Source organism: Coffea eugenioides, chromosome 4, assembly GCF_003713205.1.
Source record: "Coffea eugenioides isolate CCC68of chromosome 4, Ceug_1.0, whole genome shotgun sequence".
NCBI lineage: Eukaryota > Viridiplantae > Streptophyta > Magnoliopsida > Gentianales > Rubiaceae > Coffea > Coffea eugenioides.
In genome coordinates this window covers 34,700,114-34,717,179 of record NC_040038.1, presented here as the reverse complement: position 1 = coordinate 34,717,179, position 17,066 = coordinate 34,700,114, and positions in this window count along the sequence as shown.

Below are 17,066 nucleotides of genomic sequence, written 5' to 3'. Positions count from 1 at the left end.
TGTCTTTTCACCTTGATACGTACTGAACTAGCATTTAGCCAAAACATGAAAGTTTTAGTGCTATGTCTTAGCTTTCCAACGGCTCTGAAAACGCCTTAATCAGTCTTCGGTAGCCTGAGTTATTGTCAGTTATGCATAGTGCGGTTAACTAGCCCGAATGTGAGATTCTGGTTCTGTAAATTGAAATTTTGACTTAGATACACTACAAACTGGACTGAGTCGTCTTCATCAAAGTTGTAGGCCTTTGTCTTAAATTCGAAATGGTATAAATTTCACCCCAATCCGATAAGTGTAGCTTTGGTTGTGCCCGTTACGCTAAGCGACGGCAAATCTGTCTTTTGTTTTATAACCTAAACTTCATTTCTGCACATGTTCCTAACTTGATTTTGTACTTGTATGACTTGGAGCCTATGGAATGGCTATTGAAATGAGATGATTTTGTGTATGACTTTGGGGCTGATTGCGAAAAAGAATGAAGCCATAAATGGCTGGAAAATGGGTAAATACAAAGAGCGTGCTGCCCAAATTTACGCTCAAGAACTAGGTAGATATACTTGCGACTTGAGTGAGGCTTGAGAGTGAATACCACGTGAACCATTTAGGGTATTTACGTCTTCTTTTATCGAGGTATATAAGTTAGAATTCGGCCGAAACTGGTACCCTTGGAAAAATAAAATTTTCGACTAATAGAAATACGTTTTCTTTGTCACTTCGACTCAAATGGAGATTTTAAAGTTTTACGAGTGAGCATAAGTTTTACAAATATTTTACTTATGTCCTCTTTTCACTACCAAAATCATATTTATACTTTGTACTAGTACGTATTCGAATTTTCTTTGAATCACTTACATCTTTGATGGTTGAAACATAATGTGTTCTTTTGATTATATTAGGGTTTCTTGGTGATTGAGGGTGTTATTCGGAAGGATATTTTGGACGTTATTTTGCGTAAATAGGTGAGTGTTCTTTGTTTGTTATGTTTCCATGAACTATATGATTTGTTGTGGATATTTGATTAAATGATAAATATTTGTTACAAATGAATTTTACTAGGTGAGTGTGTACTTTATCGCACTCGACCTAAATGAATGTGAAATTTTCAATGATTAAATAATTAAATGTTAGTTGTGCATGAATGTAAGCCTCTTGGGCGAACTGGACCCTGCCCTTCGTTACTGATCGACTCGAGCCAGAAGCGGACTCGGTCGGGCGATTTAGTGACCCTGGGTGAACGTTTGGTATACTCGAGTATTACCTTGTAGTCTGGTGGAGCCTGGCCAACGTCCAGGAGGGGGTGAAATGAAATGAATGAACGAATGTCAATGTAAATGAAGGGTTTTACTTATCAAAATGCATTTTCAAACGAATGGAGGAATAAGGAAATGAAAGGAGAATGAATAAATGAATGAATGGCTCCATGTGAGCACGTATCCTTTTAATGAATGTTATTATTGCTTTATATTGTCATGTTTTTGGAATTACTTGCTATCTATGGTTAATGTATTGAACTCATTGTTTGTTTATGTGTCTGGAACCTCACTGGGCTTTTAGCTCATTCCGTTAGTTTTGTTTTCCTTACAGGGGATGCGAGCAAGGGCGAGAGACTTGTATAGAATAGCATAGTCTCGTCCTTTTGAAGTTATCTTTTGCAATTGTACTCACTCTAGTGCTTGGTTAGGGTTGGAAGTATTGGGAACCTAAATCTTTTGTACATTTGGGATTGTATTACTTTTGAGATAGCAATGAATGTAAGTAAGCGTTTCAAGTTTGGGAACTGGTTTTGTTTTACTTTTCCTCGAGGTTTTGTCTTATTTTATCTGAATAGAGTGATCGAGTCCTGGCGAGAGCTCGGCAGGCGGTCCACCAAACCCTTTGGGTCACCTTAGGGGAAGGTGGGGCTGTCACAGATATCATCTATTGAGAGATTGGATATCTCAGGGCTTGGTTCCAAGGGTAGACGGACTATTTGAGCCAGCCGGGGCTTGATCGAAGTTAGTTCCATGCTAACCTTGGGATTTCGTTCTTTGTTAAAGCTTTGATTAAAGCTAAGTGATTTTGTTTCGCTCGAGCTGCTGTGTGCTGTTGACTGGCCAGCGGGGGTTGATAAGGTGAACTGGGAAAGTAAGTGGAGTCTACGGACCATGAGTATTTTGGTTGACGGAGTGTCAACAGGCGTTCAAACTCGGGGAAATGAACTGGCTTTGAAGCCACCCGTATCCTACCATTGTGATGTTACATTTATGTCTAATGATGTGAAATATCTTGGATTACATGTTTATTTGAATGTGATTTTACGTTTTACCCTCGATTATTCACTAAGCATATAGCTTACCCCATTCCATTTGTTTTTCTTAGCAGGGGCCGACGTGGGGAAAAGCTCGGGAAGGTGTATAGACTTTTGGTTTATAAAATACTTGATTTTGCCCTAGTACTTGTTATAAGTTGACTAGTAAGAGGTATATATTTGTTGTGGTGGTTATAGTTATCAGCTTTTCTAGGGTTTACTTTCTGGTACTAGTGGTATGTATGGCTTGATGTAATAGTGTATATAGAACTTTCTTTTAGTGTGAAATTTATTTTATCATTTTTGGAATCGAGTCCTGGCACGAGCTAGGCAGGCGATCCGCTAAGCCCTTTGGTATGCCTCTGGGTACGGTGGGGTCGTCACAGGTGGTATCAGAGCCACTTCGCGTGGTCTATGTGCGGAGTGAGTTTGGGCCAAGTGGTGTTATGGTCCTGATTTCGTGAATGGGTGTAAAGGATTAAGTACTCTTTTGAGCATAAGTTACGAATCATGAAACGTTCTAGGTTTAAACCTTTATCATGGTACTTTAGGGACGATAGTTAAGTATGTTAGGTAGGAATCTCTAATATGGGTGATTTACTCTTGGGACCGGCCGGCTCGAGTTGTGAATTGTCTTATTGTGGATTCTTGTACTTGGGTACCAAATAGTGGAGAGCACTAGAATAAGGGTCTGTATCTTGATTGCACTTGAGGTGAGTTTTGATGGCAAAGGTTAAGGCGTGGACGATTCTAACATTTGACCTAGTCATTAGACTGATCAAGAGGATTGGATCTCGGAGTGTTATCATGGACGAATCTAGCAATCGTCTGGCTAGGGTTTCTATAGAGGGTGTCCAGGTTGTAGAGTACGTCGAGAAATTTGCACGGAAGATTTGTTTCCTTCTCCTATGACTGTGAGGACTTGATAAATGTTTATTTCTTTGTTAAACTTCCCTAGCATATTAGCGTAACCTTTACGTGGTAAGATTTTCTCTCTAGGTAAGCTTGTTGTAGTGCTATGAGTAAGAGAAAGTCACTTGAGAGTTGGAGGAAAGTTCTATAGCATCAAGTTTTGTGCGAGCAAAGATTAGAATTTCGAGGACGAAATTATTTTAAGGGGGAGAGAGTGTAAGACCCCGAAAATTCACTTGTCTTTATAACCCTTATGTGAACTCACTTGCCTTTGATTCTTGGTTGCTTTAATGGTTGAATTTGAGCCAAGGAAGTGAATTTTGTTAAGAAAAGTTTCATATTCTCAAGTTGTTAGAAAATCTTGAAATTTTCGCAGGAGGCTCTGCGCAGCTTTGGGAAATTGGCTATAACTTCGTACAGGAAAGTCGGAATTGTGTTCCGTTTGTTGTATTTAAAACTAGACTCATAGGGATTCCTACTGTATCAAATTCAGAGTTTGATTCAATCCCTAGAAATTCCAGAAAATTGGTAAAGTTGGCTGAAAATTCTATCCTGCACAAGTTACAATAGGAATGTTGTAGTAGCTTATGGTTCAATTTGGACCAACTTATGAACTAAATCTCTTTGAGGTGTCTTCCAAAGACTCTTAGTATTTGAAGCCTAGTTTTTAACAAGCCAAGTTGTACGAATTTTTTATATTTATAACTCAAGTTATGATTTTTCTAAAGGAAGGGCATATGTTAGGGTTTTTGTGCATACTAGGGTTTTGGTGTGTGTTTTTATGTGCATTTTGGTAGTGTGATTGTGAGGACTTGTAAAATCCCTCATATTTTCTTAAAAATTCCCTTTTATTTGGAATCCATTATTTTACAATAGCTTTACTACTCATTCACTTCCTCAATAGTTACAATTAATCATAGAACCAAGGGTTTTCCCTTTACTTTCATCGTTAAGGTAAACTAGGGTTTTTACGTCTTTAGCAGCGTGAGTAATCGGCGTGGGGTATGCACTAGAATTGGTGATTAAGAGTGAGTTTTAGATAAGAAAAAGTGTGTGATTAGAAGTAATAATAATAAGTTAGTGAATTATAAGTTAAAACCCTAGTATGTGCGAAATAAGGAAAAACGGTGTGAACCGAAGTGTACCGTTTGTTACCGAGTGAGTACACCACTTGAACATTTCTTGATTACATTAATCTCCTTGTTATTAATTGACCAAAATCAGACCTAAATATCTTCTTAATGTAGCCGAAATTTTGGACTAAAAACAAGAGAGAAAAGAAAAAAATTGACTTCCAATCAAAAGGTGACGCTTGTCTAATTTTGACCCAAATGAATTCCTATCATCTTAACCTTCTTGAAGCTTCATTTCAGCCACCATTTCTGCACATTCCAGCCGTGAGGGTGAGAGAGAAAAGAGGGAAGAAACCATTCAATTTCCATCTTGATTTTTAGCTTGATTTGAGTGAAAATCCAAAATCTAAACCGATTAAACTCTCCCTTTAGTTCTTAAGAAGCTTTGTGTGGTGAAACTTTGGAGGGAAAGGTTGTGATTCTCTCTTGCAAGAAGCTTTGGTGAGGTATTATGGTTTCCTATCCTTTTCTTGCATTTAATCTTGTTAAAGTTTAGTTAGAAGCTCTTAATCTTGCCTTATGACGGTAAATTTGTTAGTTTGGAATGAGATGTTGGAGTATGCAGCTAGGGTTTACATTTTCAGCCTTGATTATGGTTATTTATCTAGTAATGGATGTTATAGAGTTAGTAATTGTTGGTTTTGATGATTGAATGTTTATTGGATATGAAATTCTAGAGGAAAAGTTCAAATTCCAGAAATTGAAACTAACCTGTTTAGCTTCTGACCTATTTAATTCGTCCATGTTAGAGGCCTAATTAGGCTTAGATCAAAACATAAAAGTTGTAGAAAATGATATTATATAGCTGCCTGCAAAATTTCAGCTCAATCTGAGTACTGTAGCATGCAAAATGACAGAAATACCCTGACTGCCAAATGCCCTGTTTTGTGGACAGTTTTCTGTCTTCTCGGTGATTGCACATTTTGATATTGAAAACGCACAAATTGGTTGTTGATGTCTTCATAAGACTTGTAGTTCTCTGTCTTAGCTTCGAAATGGTATAAATTTTACCCTAACCGATAGGCGTAGGTTTAGTTATGGCCAAAATGCCAAGAGACGTCAAATCTGCTATTTAACTATTTGCCTTTAAACTTTATTTCTGGTTGCCTTATTACGACTTGTGTTGTAATTTGATTATTTTGAGCCTAGTTGAAGGGCTATTGTGGTAACGTTGCCTATGTATGACATTGGGGCTGATTTGAGGAAAATAATGAAGCCATAAATGGCTGAAAAATAGGTAAACACAAGGGGCATGCCGCCAAATTTTCATTAGAGGTATAAAACAGTCTTTGGAGTTCTAGTTTTGTAATCGGTAAATTTGACCTAGATCCATTGAAAATCGGGTTGAGTTGTCTTCATGAATGTTGTAACCCTTTGTCTTAGCTTCGAGACGCTACCTATTATATATTGATCCGATAACCACAACTCTAGTTATGGTCAAAACCATGTAACCCATTTTCATTTCTGCGCACGCGCACATGCATTTCTTGGTCATTTTTGCCGTTTTGGCCGTTTTAGTCCTTATATCCATTTGTGATGGTTGTTTGACTGATGGTTGAGTATAATCTTCTGTCACAGGCAGTGACGAACATGATGGAATTGGTGGACACGTATAAAGTGCCTTGATTTACGTGCTAACTATTTTGAGTGAGTAATTGGGTTGTTTACTGATGTGAAATTGTCAAAGTGCTTTGTATATGTTAAATGGGTACTTAGGCGCGAGGGTGTACTTTATCTCACTCGACCTAAGCCCATCCTTTGTTTTGATTTCATATGTGAGAATACATGCCTTATGTTGAGTATCACCCTTTTGCTGTGTGCTGATGGGGGTGATTACATTACTTGAGTTAAACCCCTTTTTATTGTGTGCTATTGGGGTAAAGTACTTGTTATGTACTTCGTTGAGAGATATCATCTATGAGAGATTGGATATCTCAGGGCTTGGTTTCTAACGCCCGATTTCAAAGGTAGCAACGGACTATTCGAGCCGTCGGGCTTGTCGAAGTTATTCGCATGCTAATCTTGGATTTCGTTCTTTGTTAAAGTTTTGTTTAAAGCTAAGTTATTTATTTTGCTCGAATGCGTGTGCTGTTGACTGGCCAGCTGGGCTGGATAAGTGAACTGGAAAAAGTCAATGGAGTCTACGGACTATGATATTTTTGGTTGACCGGAGTTGTCACAGGTGGTCGAAGCTCGGGGAATTTGAACTGGTTTTGAAACCACGCCGTATCCTACCATTGGTGGATGTTACATTTCTATCTATTGAATGTGAAAATATCTTGGGTTATATGTTATTTGGATTGATTTTAACGTTTTTACCCCCAATTATTCCTAAGCAATAGATTACCCATTCCATTTATTTTTCTTTGTAGGGCCGAGCGCGGGAAAGATCGGGAAGGTGTATAGACTTTTGGTTTCTAGAATACTTGATTTTGCCTAGTACTTGTTATAATAGTTGACTAGTAAGATGTATATATTTGTTGTGGTGGTTATTAGTTACAGTTTTCTAGAGGTGGTTTAGCTTTCTGTACTAGTGATATGTATGACTTGATGTAAATAGTATTATAGAACTTTCTTTTAAGGCGTGAATTTATTTATCATTTTGAACGAGTCCTGACGCGATTAGGCAAGCGGTCCGTTAAACTCTTTGTATGCCTTTGGGCACGGTGGGTCGTCATAGGTGTATCAAAGCCACTATTCGCGTGTCCTCTGCGTGGATTGAGCTGGGCCAAGTGGTGTTATGGTCCTATTTTCCGTGAATGGGTGTAAAGGATTAAGTACTCTTTTTGGAGCATAAGTTACGAATCATGAACGTTCTAGGTTTAAACTTTATCATGGTACTTTTGGGGGACATAGTTAGGTATTTCAAGTAGGATCTTAATATGGGTGATTTACTCTTGGACAGCCGGCCGGTTCGAGTTGTGAATGTCTTATTGTGGATTCTTGTACTTGGGTACCAAATAGTGAAGAGCGCTAGAATAAGGGTCTGTATCTTGATTGCACTTGAGGTGAGTTTTGATGGCAAAGGTTAAGGCGTGGACGATTCTAACATTTGACCTAGTCATTGGGCTGATCAAGAGGATTGGATCTCGGAGTGTTATCATGGATGAATCTAGCAATCGTCTGGCTAGGGTTTCTATAGAGGGTGTCTAGGTTGTAGAGTACGTTGAGAAATTTGTACGGAAGATCTGTTTCCTTCTCCTATGACTGTGAGGACTTGATAAGTGTTTATTTATTTGTTAAACTTCCCTAGCATATTAGCGTTGCCTTTACGTGGTAAGATTTTCTCTCTAGGTAAGCTTGTTGTAGTACTATGAGTAAGAGAAAGCCACTTAAGAGTTGGAGAAAAATTCTATAGCATTAAGTTTTGTGCGAGCAAAGATTAGAATTTCGAGGACAAAATTATTTTAAGGGGGAGAGAGTGTGAGACCCTGAAAATTCACTTGTTTTTATAACCCTTATGTGAACTTGCCTTTGATTCTTGGTTGCTTTAATGGTTGAATTTGAGCCAAGGAAGTGAATTTTGTTAAGAAAAGTTTATAATCTCAAGTTGTTTGAAAATCTAGAAATTTTCGCAGGAGGCTCTGCGCAGCTTTGGGAAATTGGCTTTAACTTCGTATAGGAAAGTCGGAATTGAGTTCCGATTGTTGCGTTTGAAACTAGACTCAGAGGGCTTCCTACCGTGTAAACTTCAGAATTTGATTCAATGTCTATAAATTCTAGAAAATTGGAAAATTTGACTAAAAATTCTGCCCTGTACAAGTAAACATAGGAATGTTGTAGTAGCTTATGGCTCAATTTGGACCAACTTATGAATTAAATTTCTTTGAGGTGTCTTCTAAAGATTCTTAGTATTTGAAATCTAGTTTTTTTAACAAGCCAAGTTACATAAATTTTAGATATTTATAACTCAATAGCATTGCCTATGTATGACATTAGGGCTGATTTGAGGAAAATAATGAGGCTATAAATGGCTGGAAAATAGGTAAACACTAAGGGCATGTCGCCAAATTTTCATTAAAGGTATAAACCAGTCTTAGGAGTTCTGGTTCTGGAATTGGCAAATTTGACCTAGATCCATTGAAAATCGGGTTGAGTTGTCTTCATGAAAGTTGTAACCCTTTGTCTTAGTTTCGGGAGGCTACCTAGTACACCTTGATCCAATAACCACAACTCTAGTTATGGTCAAAATCGTGTAACCCGTTTTCATACCATTTTCATTTTTGCGCACGCGCACATGCATTTCTTGGCCGTTTTTGCCGTTTTGGCCATTTTAGTCCTTATATCCATTTGTGATGGTTGATTGACTGATGGTTGAGTATAATCTTCTGTCACAGGCAGTGACGAACCGGACGGAGTCGGTGGACCCGTATAAAGTACCTTGATTTACGTGCTAACTATTTTGAGTGAGTAATTGGGTTGTTTACTGATGTGAAATTGTCAAAGTGCTTTGTATATGTTAAATGGGTATTTAGGCGAGAGTGTACTTGATCTCATTCGATCTAAACCCATCCTTTATTTTGATTTCATATGTGAGAATACATGCCTTATGTTAAGTATTACCCTTTTGCTGTGTGCTGATGGGGGTGATTACATGACTTGAGTTGAACCCCTTTTTGTTGTGTGCTGTTGGGGTAAGTACTTTGTTGTGTACTTTGTTGAGAGATATCATTTATTGAGAGATTGGATATCTCAGGACTTGGTTCCAACCCGGTTCCAAGGGTAGACGGACTATTTGAGGCAGCCGGGGTTTGGTCGAAATTAGTTCCATGCTATCCTTGGGATTTCGTTCTTTGTTAAAGTTTTGTTTAAAGCTAAGTTATTTATTTTTCTCGAGCTGCTGTGTGCTGTTGACTGGCCAGCGGGGGTTGATAAGGTGAACAGGAAAAGTTCAGTGGAGTCTACGGACTATGAGTATTTTGGTTGACGGAGTGTCAACAGGTGGTCAAGCTGGGGAATTGAACTGGCTTTGAAGCCACCCGTATCCTACCATTGTGATGTTACATTTCTGTCTATTGATATGAAATATCTTGGGTTATATGTTTATTTGGATGTGATTTTACGTTTTTATCCCCGATTATTCACTAAGCATATAACTTACCCCATTCCACTTGTTTTCCTTAGCAAGGGCCGACGCGAGGAAAGTTCGGGAAGGTGTATAGACTTTTGATTTCTAGAATACTTGATTTTGCCCTAGTACTTGTTATAAGTTGACTAGTAAGATGTATATATTTGTTGTGGTGGTTATAGTTATCAGCTTTTCTAGGGTTTACTTTCTGGTACTAGTGGTATGTATGACTTGATGTAATAGTATATATAGAACTTTCTTTTAGTATGAAATTTATTTTATCATTTTTGGAATTGAGTACTGGCGCAAGCTTAGCAGGTGGTCCGCTAAACCCTTTGGTACGCCTCTGGGTATGGTGGGGTCGTCACAGATGGTATCAGAGCCACTTCGCGTGGTTTCTGCACGGAGTGAGCTTGGGCCAAGTGATGTTATGGTCCTAATTTCGTGAATGGGTGTAAAGGATTAAGTACTCTTTTGAGTAAGTTACGAATCATGAAACATTCTAGGTTTAAACCTTTATCATGGTACTTTGGGGACAATAGTTAGGTATGTCAAGTAGGAATCTCTAATATGGGTGATTTACTCTTGGGACCGGCCGGTTCGAGTTGTGATTGTCTTATTTTGGATTCTTGTATTAGGTACCAAATCAGTGGAGAGCGCTAGAATAAGTGGACGCCACGAAAAAAAATTGTGAGTTTGAGAACCCGGAAATTTTCATTTTCTAGGGTTTATTTTTTTTTTTAAACGCCCGCCTTTTCTACATTTTCTTTATTAGAAAAATTCCCCAGATAAAGTTTATGAGCAAAAATAGTTTTAAAATGATTTTCTAGTATCGGTTAGTTTTTGAGAAATTAAGACTATATAATGGACGTGGGACCCAATAGTGCGAAAGTTCGGAAAAATTCGGCCAATAAGGTTAAGTTTCGGATACTGGTTGAAATTTATCGGGTGTTAAGAGATAAGTAGAGGAGGTGAAGTGATTGATGTGAGAGGAAACAAAAGGATAGAAATGCATTTAATGAAGTGACACGTGTCACTTTGTGAGTGGTTGAAGCCTAAGACAACTATTCACCTTTTTGACCTTTCTTACCCTTGGATTAAATATCTCAAAAATTGACTAAAAATTCACTCTTTCTTTCTCCATGTTGGCCGGCCACCTTAAGCTCAAGAAGAAAGAAAACTTCTCCAATTTTAAGCTTCCAACTAGCTCAAATCATCCAAACCAATTGCTTACAATTGTTTCTACTCCATAAAATCCCTCCATTTGGTGCTAGTAAGTGATTTTGTGGAAGTGTTCAAGGAAGCTAAGGTGTTCTACAACTTCTTTTCTCTTGTTTACTAGGTGAGTGGTGATTGAACTTCCTCCTACACTTAATGAAGCTTAAGTTGTGCTTAAGGGTAGCTAAAGTGCTGAAATTTGTGGCTTATTTCTTGGTTTGAGATGAATTGGTGAAGTTTTCAATTTATTGATGAATTTTCTGGTTTAATGTGATCATGATGTTGTGGTTATTTATGATGGTTGGTAATGGGGGGTAATGACTCTAGTAGGTGTAAATGATTGGTAATTGCAACCAATTTTGGGTTTGGAAGGAATTTGAGAAAGTTAGGGTTTCATAACCCCAATTCTGTCCGGTTTTGTATCATATGGTTAGAGGCCGAATTGGCATTTTCTTAAAACATGAAAGTTGTAGGTATTGATGTGTTTGATGTGCCTGTAAAATTTCAGGTCATTTGGAGTAGTTTAGAGTGAGAAATGTCGAATTTACTATTGCTGTTCTGGGTTTCAGGATGGCCGAACTGCGCCTGTAATCGGCTGTTTTGACTGGAATTGCTTTGGATTTGGTTGTTGAGTTCTTCTGATGAAATGTATCTTGATGTCCTAGCTATCATATTCCTTTGGAATTTCTGCATTCGGACCTGTATAGACTGAGTTGTACTGATTACAGCATAGTGTAATTTGTAAACCTGCAATTACGGTTCTGGTTTGGTATTCTGCATATTTGACCTAGTTGTGCTAGGATTTGGACTGAGTGGCCTTCTACATTGTTCTAGCCCTATCTCTTAGCTTCGAAACGGTGGGTCTTGCATCTTCATCCGACCATCGTAGTGCTTTTGGCACCATTACCGCAAAATGACGTCAAAACTGTTTTTCTGGTTTTGCGTTTAACTTTCATTTCCGGACTTTTCCCTAGCTTGACTTGTACTAGTACTACTTGGAGCTTGCTGGATGGTTATTGGATGAACTTGTTGTTGTGTGTGTACCTTTGGGTTTGAATGAGAATATAATGAAGCCGTGATGGCTGGAAAAGTTAGCAAATTTAGGGGAAGTGCTGTCCGAACTTTGAAGGGACTTGTTGCATTGGGTTTGTGATCTAAGACTTGGATTTGAGCAAGGCAATGCTATATGATGGATGGTTTCAGAGCCGTGGAGGTGAGTGACCTCAAACTATTTCTAAAATTATTTATGAACCGTTTCTTGCATTATTTACTTTTGAACTGTTTCCAAATTTAATTTTGGAACTGTTTTCTTACATCTCATGCGTGCCTGCATATCAGTGTCTTGGTATTATTGATTTTGCTTTCAATGATTGTTAAAACGAGTTGTCTAGGCGAGTGTGTACTTTATCGCACTCGACCTAAATAAATATGAAATTTTCAATGATTAATGTTTAAATGCTACTTGCGCATGAATGTAAGCCTTTTGGGCTGAACTGGCCATTGCCCCTTGTTACCAGTCGTCTCGAGCCAGAAGCGGACTTGGTCGGGCGACTAGTGTGACAGCCCCACCTCTCCCTAAGGCGAACCAGAGGGTTCGGCGGGCCGCCTGCCCAGCTCTCGCCGGGACTCAGTCGTTCACTATATTCCTCAAACAGATTACAAGATAAAACTCAAATATTACATCAAATTCTCCAATAAATAATTACATATCAAAAGCGAAGCGTCCATGCTTCCACTGCGCCACTCTGATCCATGATCCCAATTATTATACAGGAGGAAGTCCAAATCTTGACTATTACACATCCAATCAATTCTAAACGTTCAATACAATCCCAATATGAATGATTACCCAAAAGAAAATCCAAATTCAATCCATACATGAGATAATCCAGGATAAAACACTACAAGCCCTTCCTTCGCCTTGAGCCCTGTGGAGGGGAATAAAATATTTTTGGGGTGAGCTAGAAGCTCGGCGAGTAACCAATAAAATCAGTTATCAAATCTGTTTAACAATGGTTCATTTCAATGATGTTGTACATCAAAGGATAAGTCTAGAAACAATTACAACGTTTACAAAACATTAAATATGGAGTATCAATAATTCAAGAAACATTTACAATGGAAAGCGATAGTAACATCATGAAAAGGATACGTTCGTTCTCCTGTCATTTCATTGCATTTTTGGTTTCATTCGTGCATTCATTCACCCCGTCCCTGGCTTTTGGCCAGGCTCCACCAACCTACAAGGTAATACTCGAGTATACCGAAACGTTCACCCAAGTTCCTAGTCGCCCGACCGAGTCCGCTTCTGGCTCGAGACGATCGGTAACAAGGGGCAATGGCCAGTTCAAGCCCAAAGGCTTACATTCATGCGCAAGTAGCATTTAATCATTAATCATTGAAAAAATTTCATATTTATTTAGGTCGAGTGCGATAAAAGTACACACTCGCCTAGAAAACTCCGTTTTAAACAATCATTGAAAGCAAAATCAATAATAAAAAAGACACTGATATGCAAGCACGCATTGATATGTAAGAAAACAGTTCCAAAATTAAATTTGGAAACAGTTCAAAAGTAAATAATGCAAGAAACGGTTCATAAATAATTTTAGAAATAGTTTGAGGTCACTCACCTCCACGGCTCTGAAACCATCCATCATATAGCATTGCCTTGCTCAAATCCAAGTCTTAAATCACAAACTCAATGCAAACAAGTTCCTTCAAAGTTTGGACAGCACTTCCCCTGAATTTGCTTACTTTTCCAGCCATCATGGCTTCATTATATCCTCAGCCAGTCCCTAAGGTACACACACAACAACAAGTTCATCTAATAGTCATTCAGCAAGCTCCAAGTAGTACTAGTACAAGTCAAACTAGGGAAAAGTCCGGAAATGAAAGTTAAGCTCAAAACCAGAAAAATAGTTTTGACGTCATTTTCCGGTAATGGCACCAAAGGTACTACGAGTATCGGATGGAGGTCCAAGACCCACTGTTTCGAAGCTAAGAACCAGGGCTACAACAATGTAGAAGGTCACTCAGTCCAAATCCCAGTACAACTAAGTCAAATATGCAGAATACCAAACCAGAACCGTAATTGCAGGTTTGCAAATCAGACTATGCTGTAATCAGTACAACTCAGTCTATACAGGTCCAAATGAATAAATTCCAAAGGAATATGATAGCTAGGCCATCAAGCTACATTTCATCAGAAGACACCAACATCCAAATCCAAAGCAATTCCAGTCAAAACAGACTATTACAAGCGCAGTTCGCACATTCTGATCAACCCAGAACAGCAACAGTAAAATCGACATATCTCATTCTACACTACTCCAATTGCCCTGAAATTTTACAGGCACCCTTAAAACATCAATACCTACAACTTTCATGTTTTGAGACAAGGCCAATTCGGCCTCTATCTATGACCTAAAAATTCGGACAGAATGTTCATCACAAAACCCTCACTTTTCAATTTTTGGTCCAAAACAGAAATTGGTTGCAATTAATCACTTTTTCCACCTCCTAGAGTCATTAAACATCATTTCCAATCATCATACATGACCCCATAATCATATTCATATGAAAACAGAAAAATCCCCAATAATTATAAAACTTCACCAATTCAACCAAAATCAAGATTTAATCCATAAAAGTGCATCTTATACCACCACCAATCATGAATTGAACATCATTAGAGGAAGGAGAGGGGTCCTTCACAACTCACCTTAGCAATACAAGAGATAGAGCAACTAGTCAACTTAGCTTTCCAAACAACTCCACAAAACACCTCAAGACCACTTAGCAAAGAGATTTTATGGAATGATTTGGAAGATTAATCGGTTGAATTGAAAGATTGGGCTAGATTCGAGCTTGTAAATTGAGAGAGTTTTCTTTCCTTTGTTCCTAGCAAGAAATTCGGCCAAGAGCTTCAAAAAAATAAGAAGAATTTTGGGTCAATTTTGGTTTAAATGGTAAAGGCATGAATAGTGGTCAAAATCCAAGACTAAATCTTATGGTGACACTTGTCACCTTTTAGGTTTAAAACTTATCTTTTTGTCTCTCCAATACAAATATCTTAACACTTTGTAAAATAATATCACTTAATACAAAATTCCAACAAGTTGTCAAAAATATAATGCATTTACCGCACTTGCGGGTCCCACGTCCAAAATACGCTTTTAATTTCTCAAAAACTAACCGATACTAGAAAAATCATTTTAAAAACTATCTTTGCTCATAACTTTATCTGGGGAATTTTCTAATAAAAAAAATGTAGAAAAGGCGGGCGTTTAAAAAAATAAACACTAGAAAATTAGAAAATTTCCGAGTTCTCACACTCATACTTTTCGGGGCGTCACACGGCCACAATGGTGAAGAAAAGAGTGATTTTTGTGGTAATTTTGAGATATTTAATCAATTGGTAAGAAAGGTCAAAAAGTCAAATAAGTCAAATAAATGACCACCACTCTTAAGGTGACACTTGTCACTTCATTAATGCATTCCTATCCTTCTTTTTCCCTCTCACATCAATCACTTCACCTCCTCTATTTATCTCTTAACACCCGATAAATTTCACCCAGTATTCGGAACTTAACCTAATTGGTCGAATTTTTCCGAACTTTTCACCCTAGCGGGTCCCACATCCGGTATACACTCTTAATTTCTCAAAACCTATTTGATACTAGAAACATCCAAAAACTATATCTGCTCATTAAAAATATCTAGAAAATTTCCCTACTAAAGAAAACGCAGAAAAGAAGCCATTAAATAAATAAAACCCTAGAAAATGGGAAAAGTACGGGTTCTCACAGTACAAGTGTGCAATCTTCCTTGATAATTGAGGTTTCTAAGTGATAGTGTGTAATAGATAACTATTGTTTGCTCAGGCATTCAAGAGGACCTCACAACGGGCGCTTAAGTACTTGAATTGTGCAGCACACTCTCCTTTTTACTAGGTGAGTGTCAAGTGTATGTGAACTTGTTACGTGCTTAATTGTTATTAGTGATTGGAAATTTTGGAAATGCTGAGTCGAATGTGTACTTTACCGCACTCGTCCTCATTTGAATCAAAATTAATGAATCATGATTGAATTGATTGAAATGAAATGAATGGACCAAAATATATTGAATGGATTGAATGAAATGGAATGATATGCTATGACTGCATACGTCGTCGGAGTGAATCTCCTCGACTCATAAATGTTAAATGGGGGACGCCCAAACTCATAGGCCGACCCTGGGACTCTAGCCGGCATGGGCTTGGTCGGGAACCTTGGCGAGTCATGAGAATGAAATGATAAGCTTGATCTATTGGAGAGATCTCACTTGGCATACTCGTATAGTATCGCCTTATAAACGAAGTTCGGGCCCGGTGCGGTGTAAGGTGGACGGAAATGAGAAGCAAGTGGAGTACTACGGATTTGAAATATCGACCCGGTTGACGGAGTGTCATCATGGGAAGGTATATGATTGAGGTTCGGTACAGCAAGTGGGACTTAGCTCCTGAGAGCTCTTATATTCTTGAATTGTTTCTGTTTACTTTTCTCACCCGAATTGTTATTTACTTGAATATTATTGTTTTACTTGTTAAATGGGATTGTTGCTTGGACAACATGCTTGCATGTGTGTTCTTGGCCTCACGAGTAATTGCTCACCCCGTAGATTTGTTTTCCTTAACAGGTGGATTGGAAGATTTTGGAAAAGCCGACTAGGTTATACTTTTGATTAGAATGTTGGTTGTAAATGTTTAGTCGACTTTTAATGGTTGTATTTTGGAACTTGATGTATCTTTTGAGAACATGATGTAAGATTTGGATATTCAGTTAAGGAAGTTACTTTCCTTCATTTTAGACTTGTATTATTTGGTATGTATCATTAAATTTGAATTGAATTGTCTTGAGTCCTGGCGAGAGCTGGGCAGGCGTCCCGCGGATAACCTTGGGTTCGCCCTTGGGAGAAGTGGGGGTGTCACAATAACAGACCTTTTAGAACATATAGCCACCCGTCAGGACCAAGGGGCAGAGCCCAGGCCTGCAGATATTAATCTTAAACAAGCTTGTATCAGCTCACTTCCAAAGTCCCTTGCAGATGGCGCAGAGATGTATATCCATAACAAATATGGATCTATATTAAATTTGTCCACAGGACAAATCAAGCAAGCAATTCTATTATCCCTCGATGATCTTTGCAATAAAAGAAAAATCATTCGTGAATATCTTAAGGGAGATGTTTGCTTGGATCAAGCTGCAAGAAACTTGAGCTAATCACAAAAGGGAAATTCCAAGTTTGTGCTCCATACAAAAGAAGGAAAAGGTTCAAAAAGTTTAAAAGATTCAAAAGCTTTAGCAAATCTTACAAAGACTTTCCAAGAAGACCTTTTCGGAAGAAATGGAAGTATTTCAGACGAAAATCCAAAAGATTCAGAGGAGAAAAGAGCAACAAAAGCTTCATC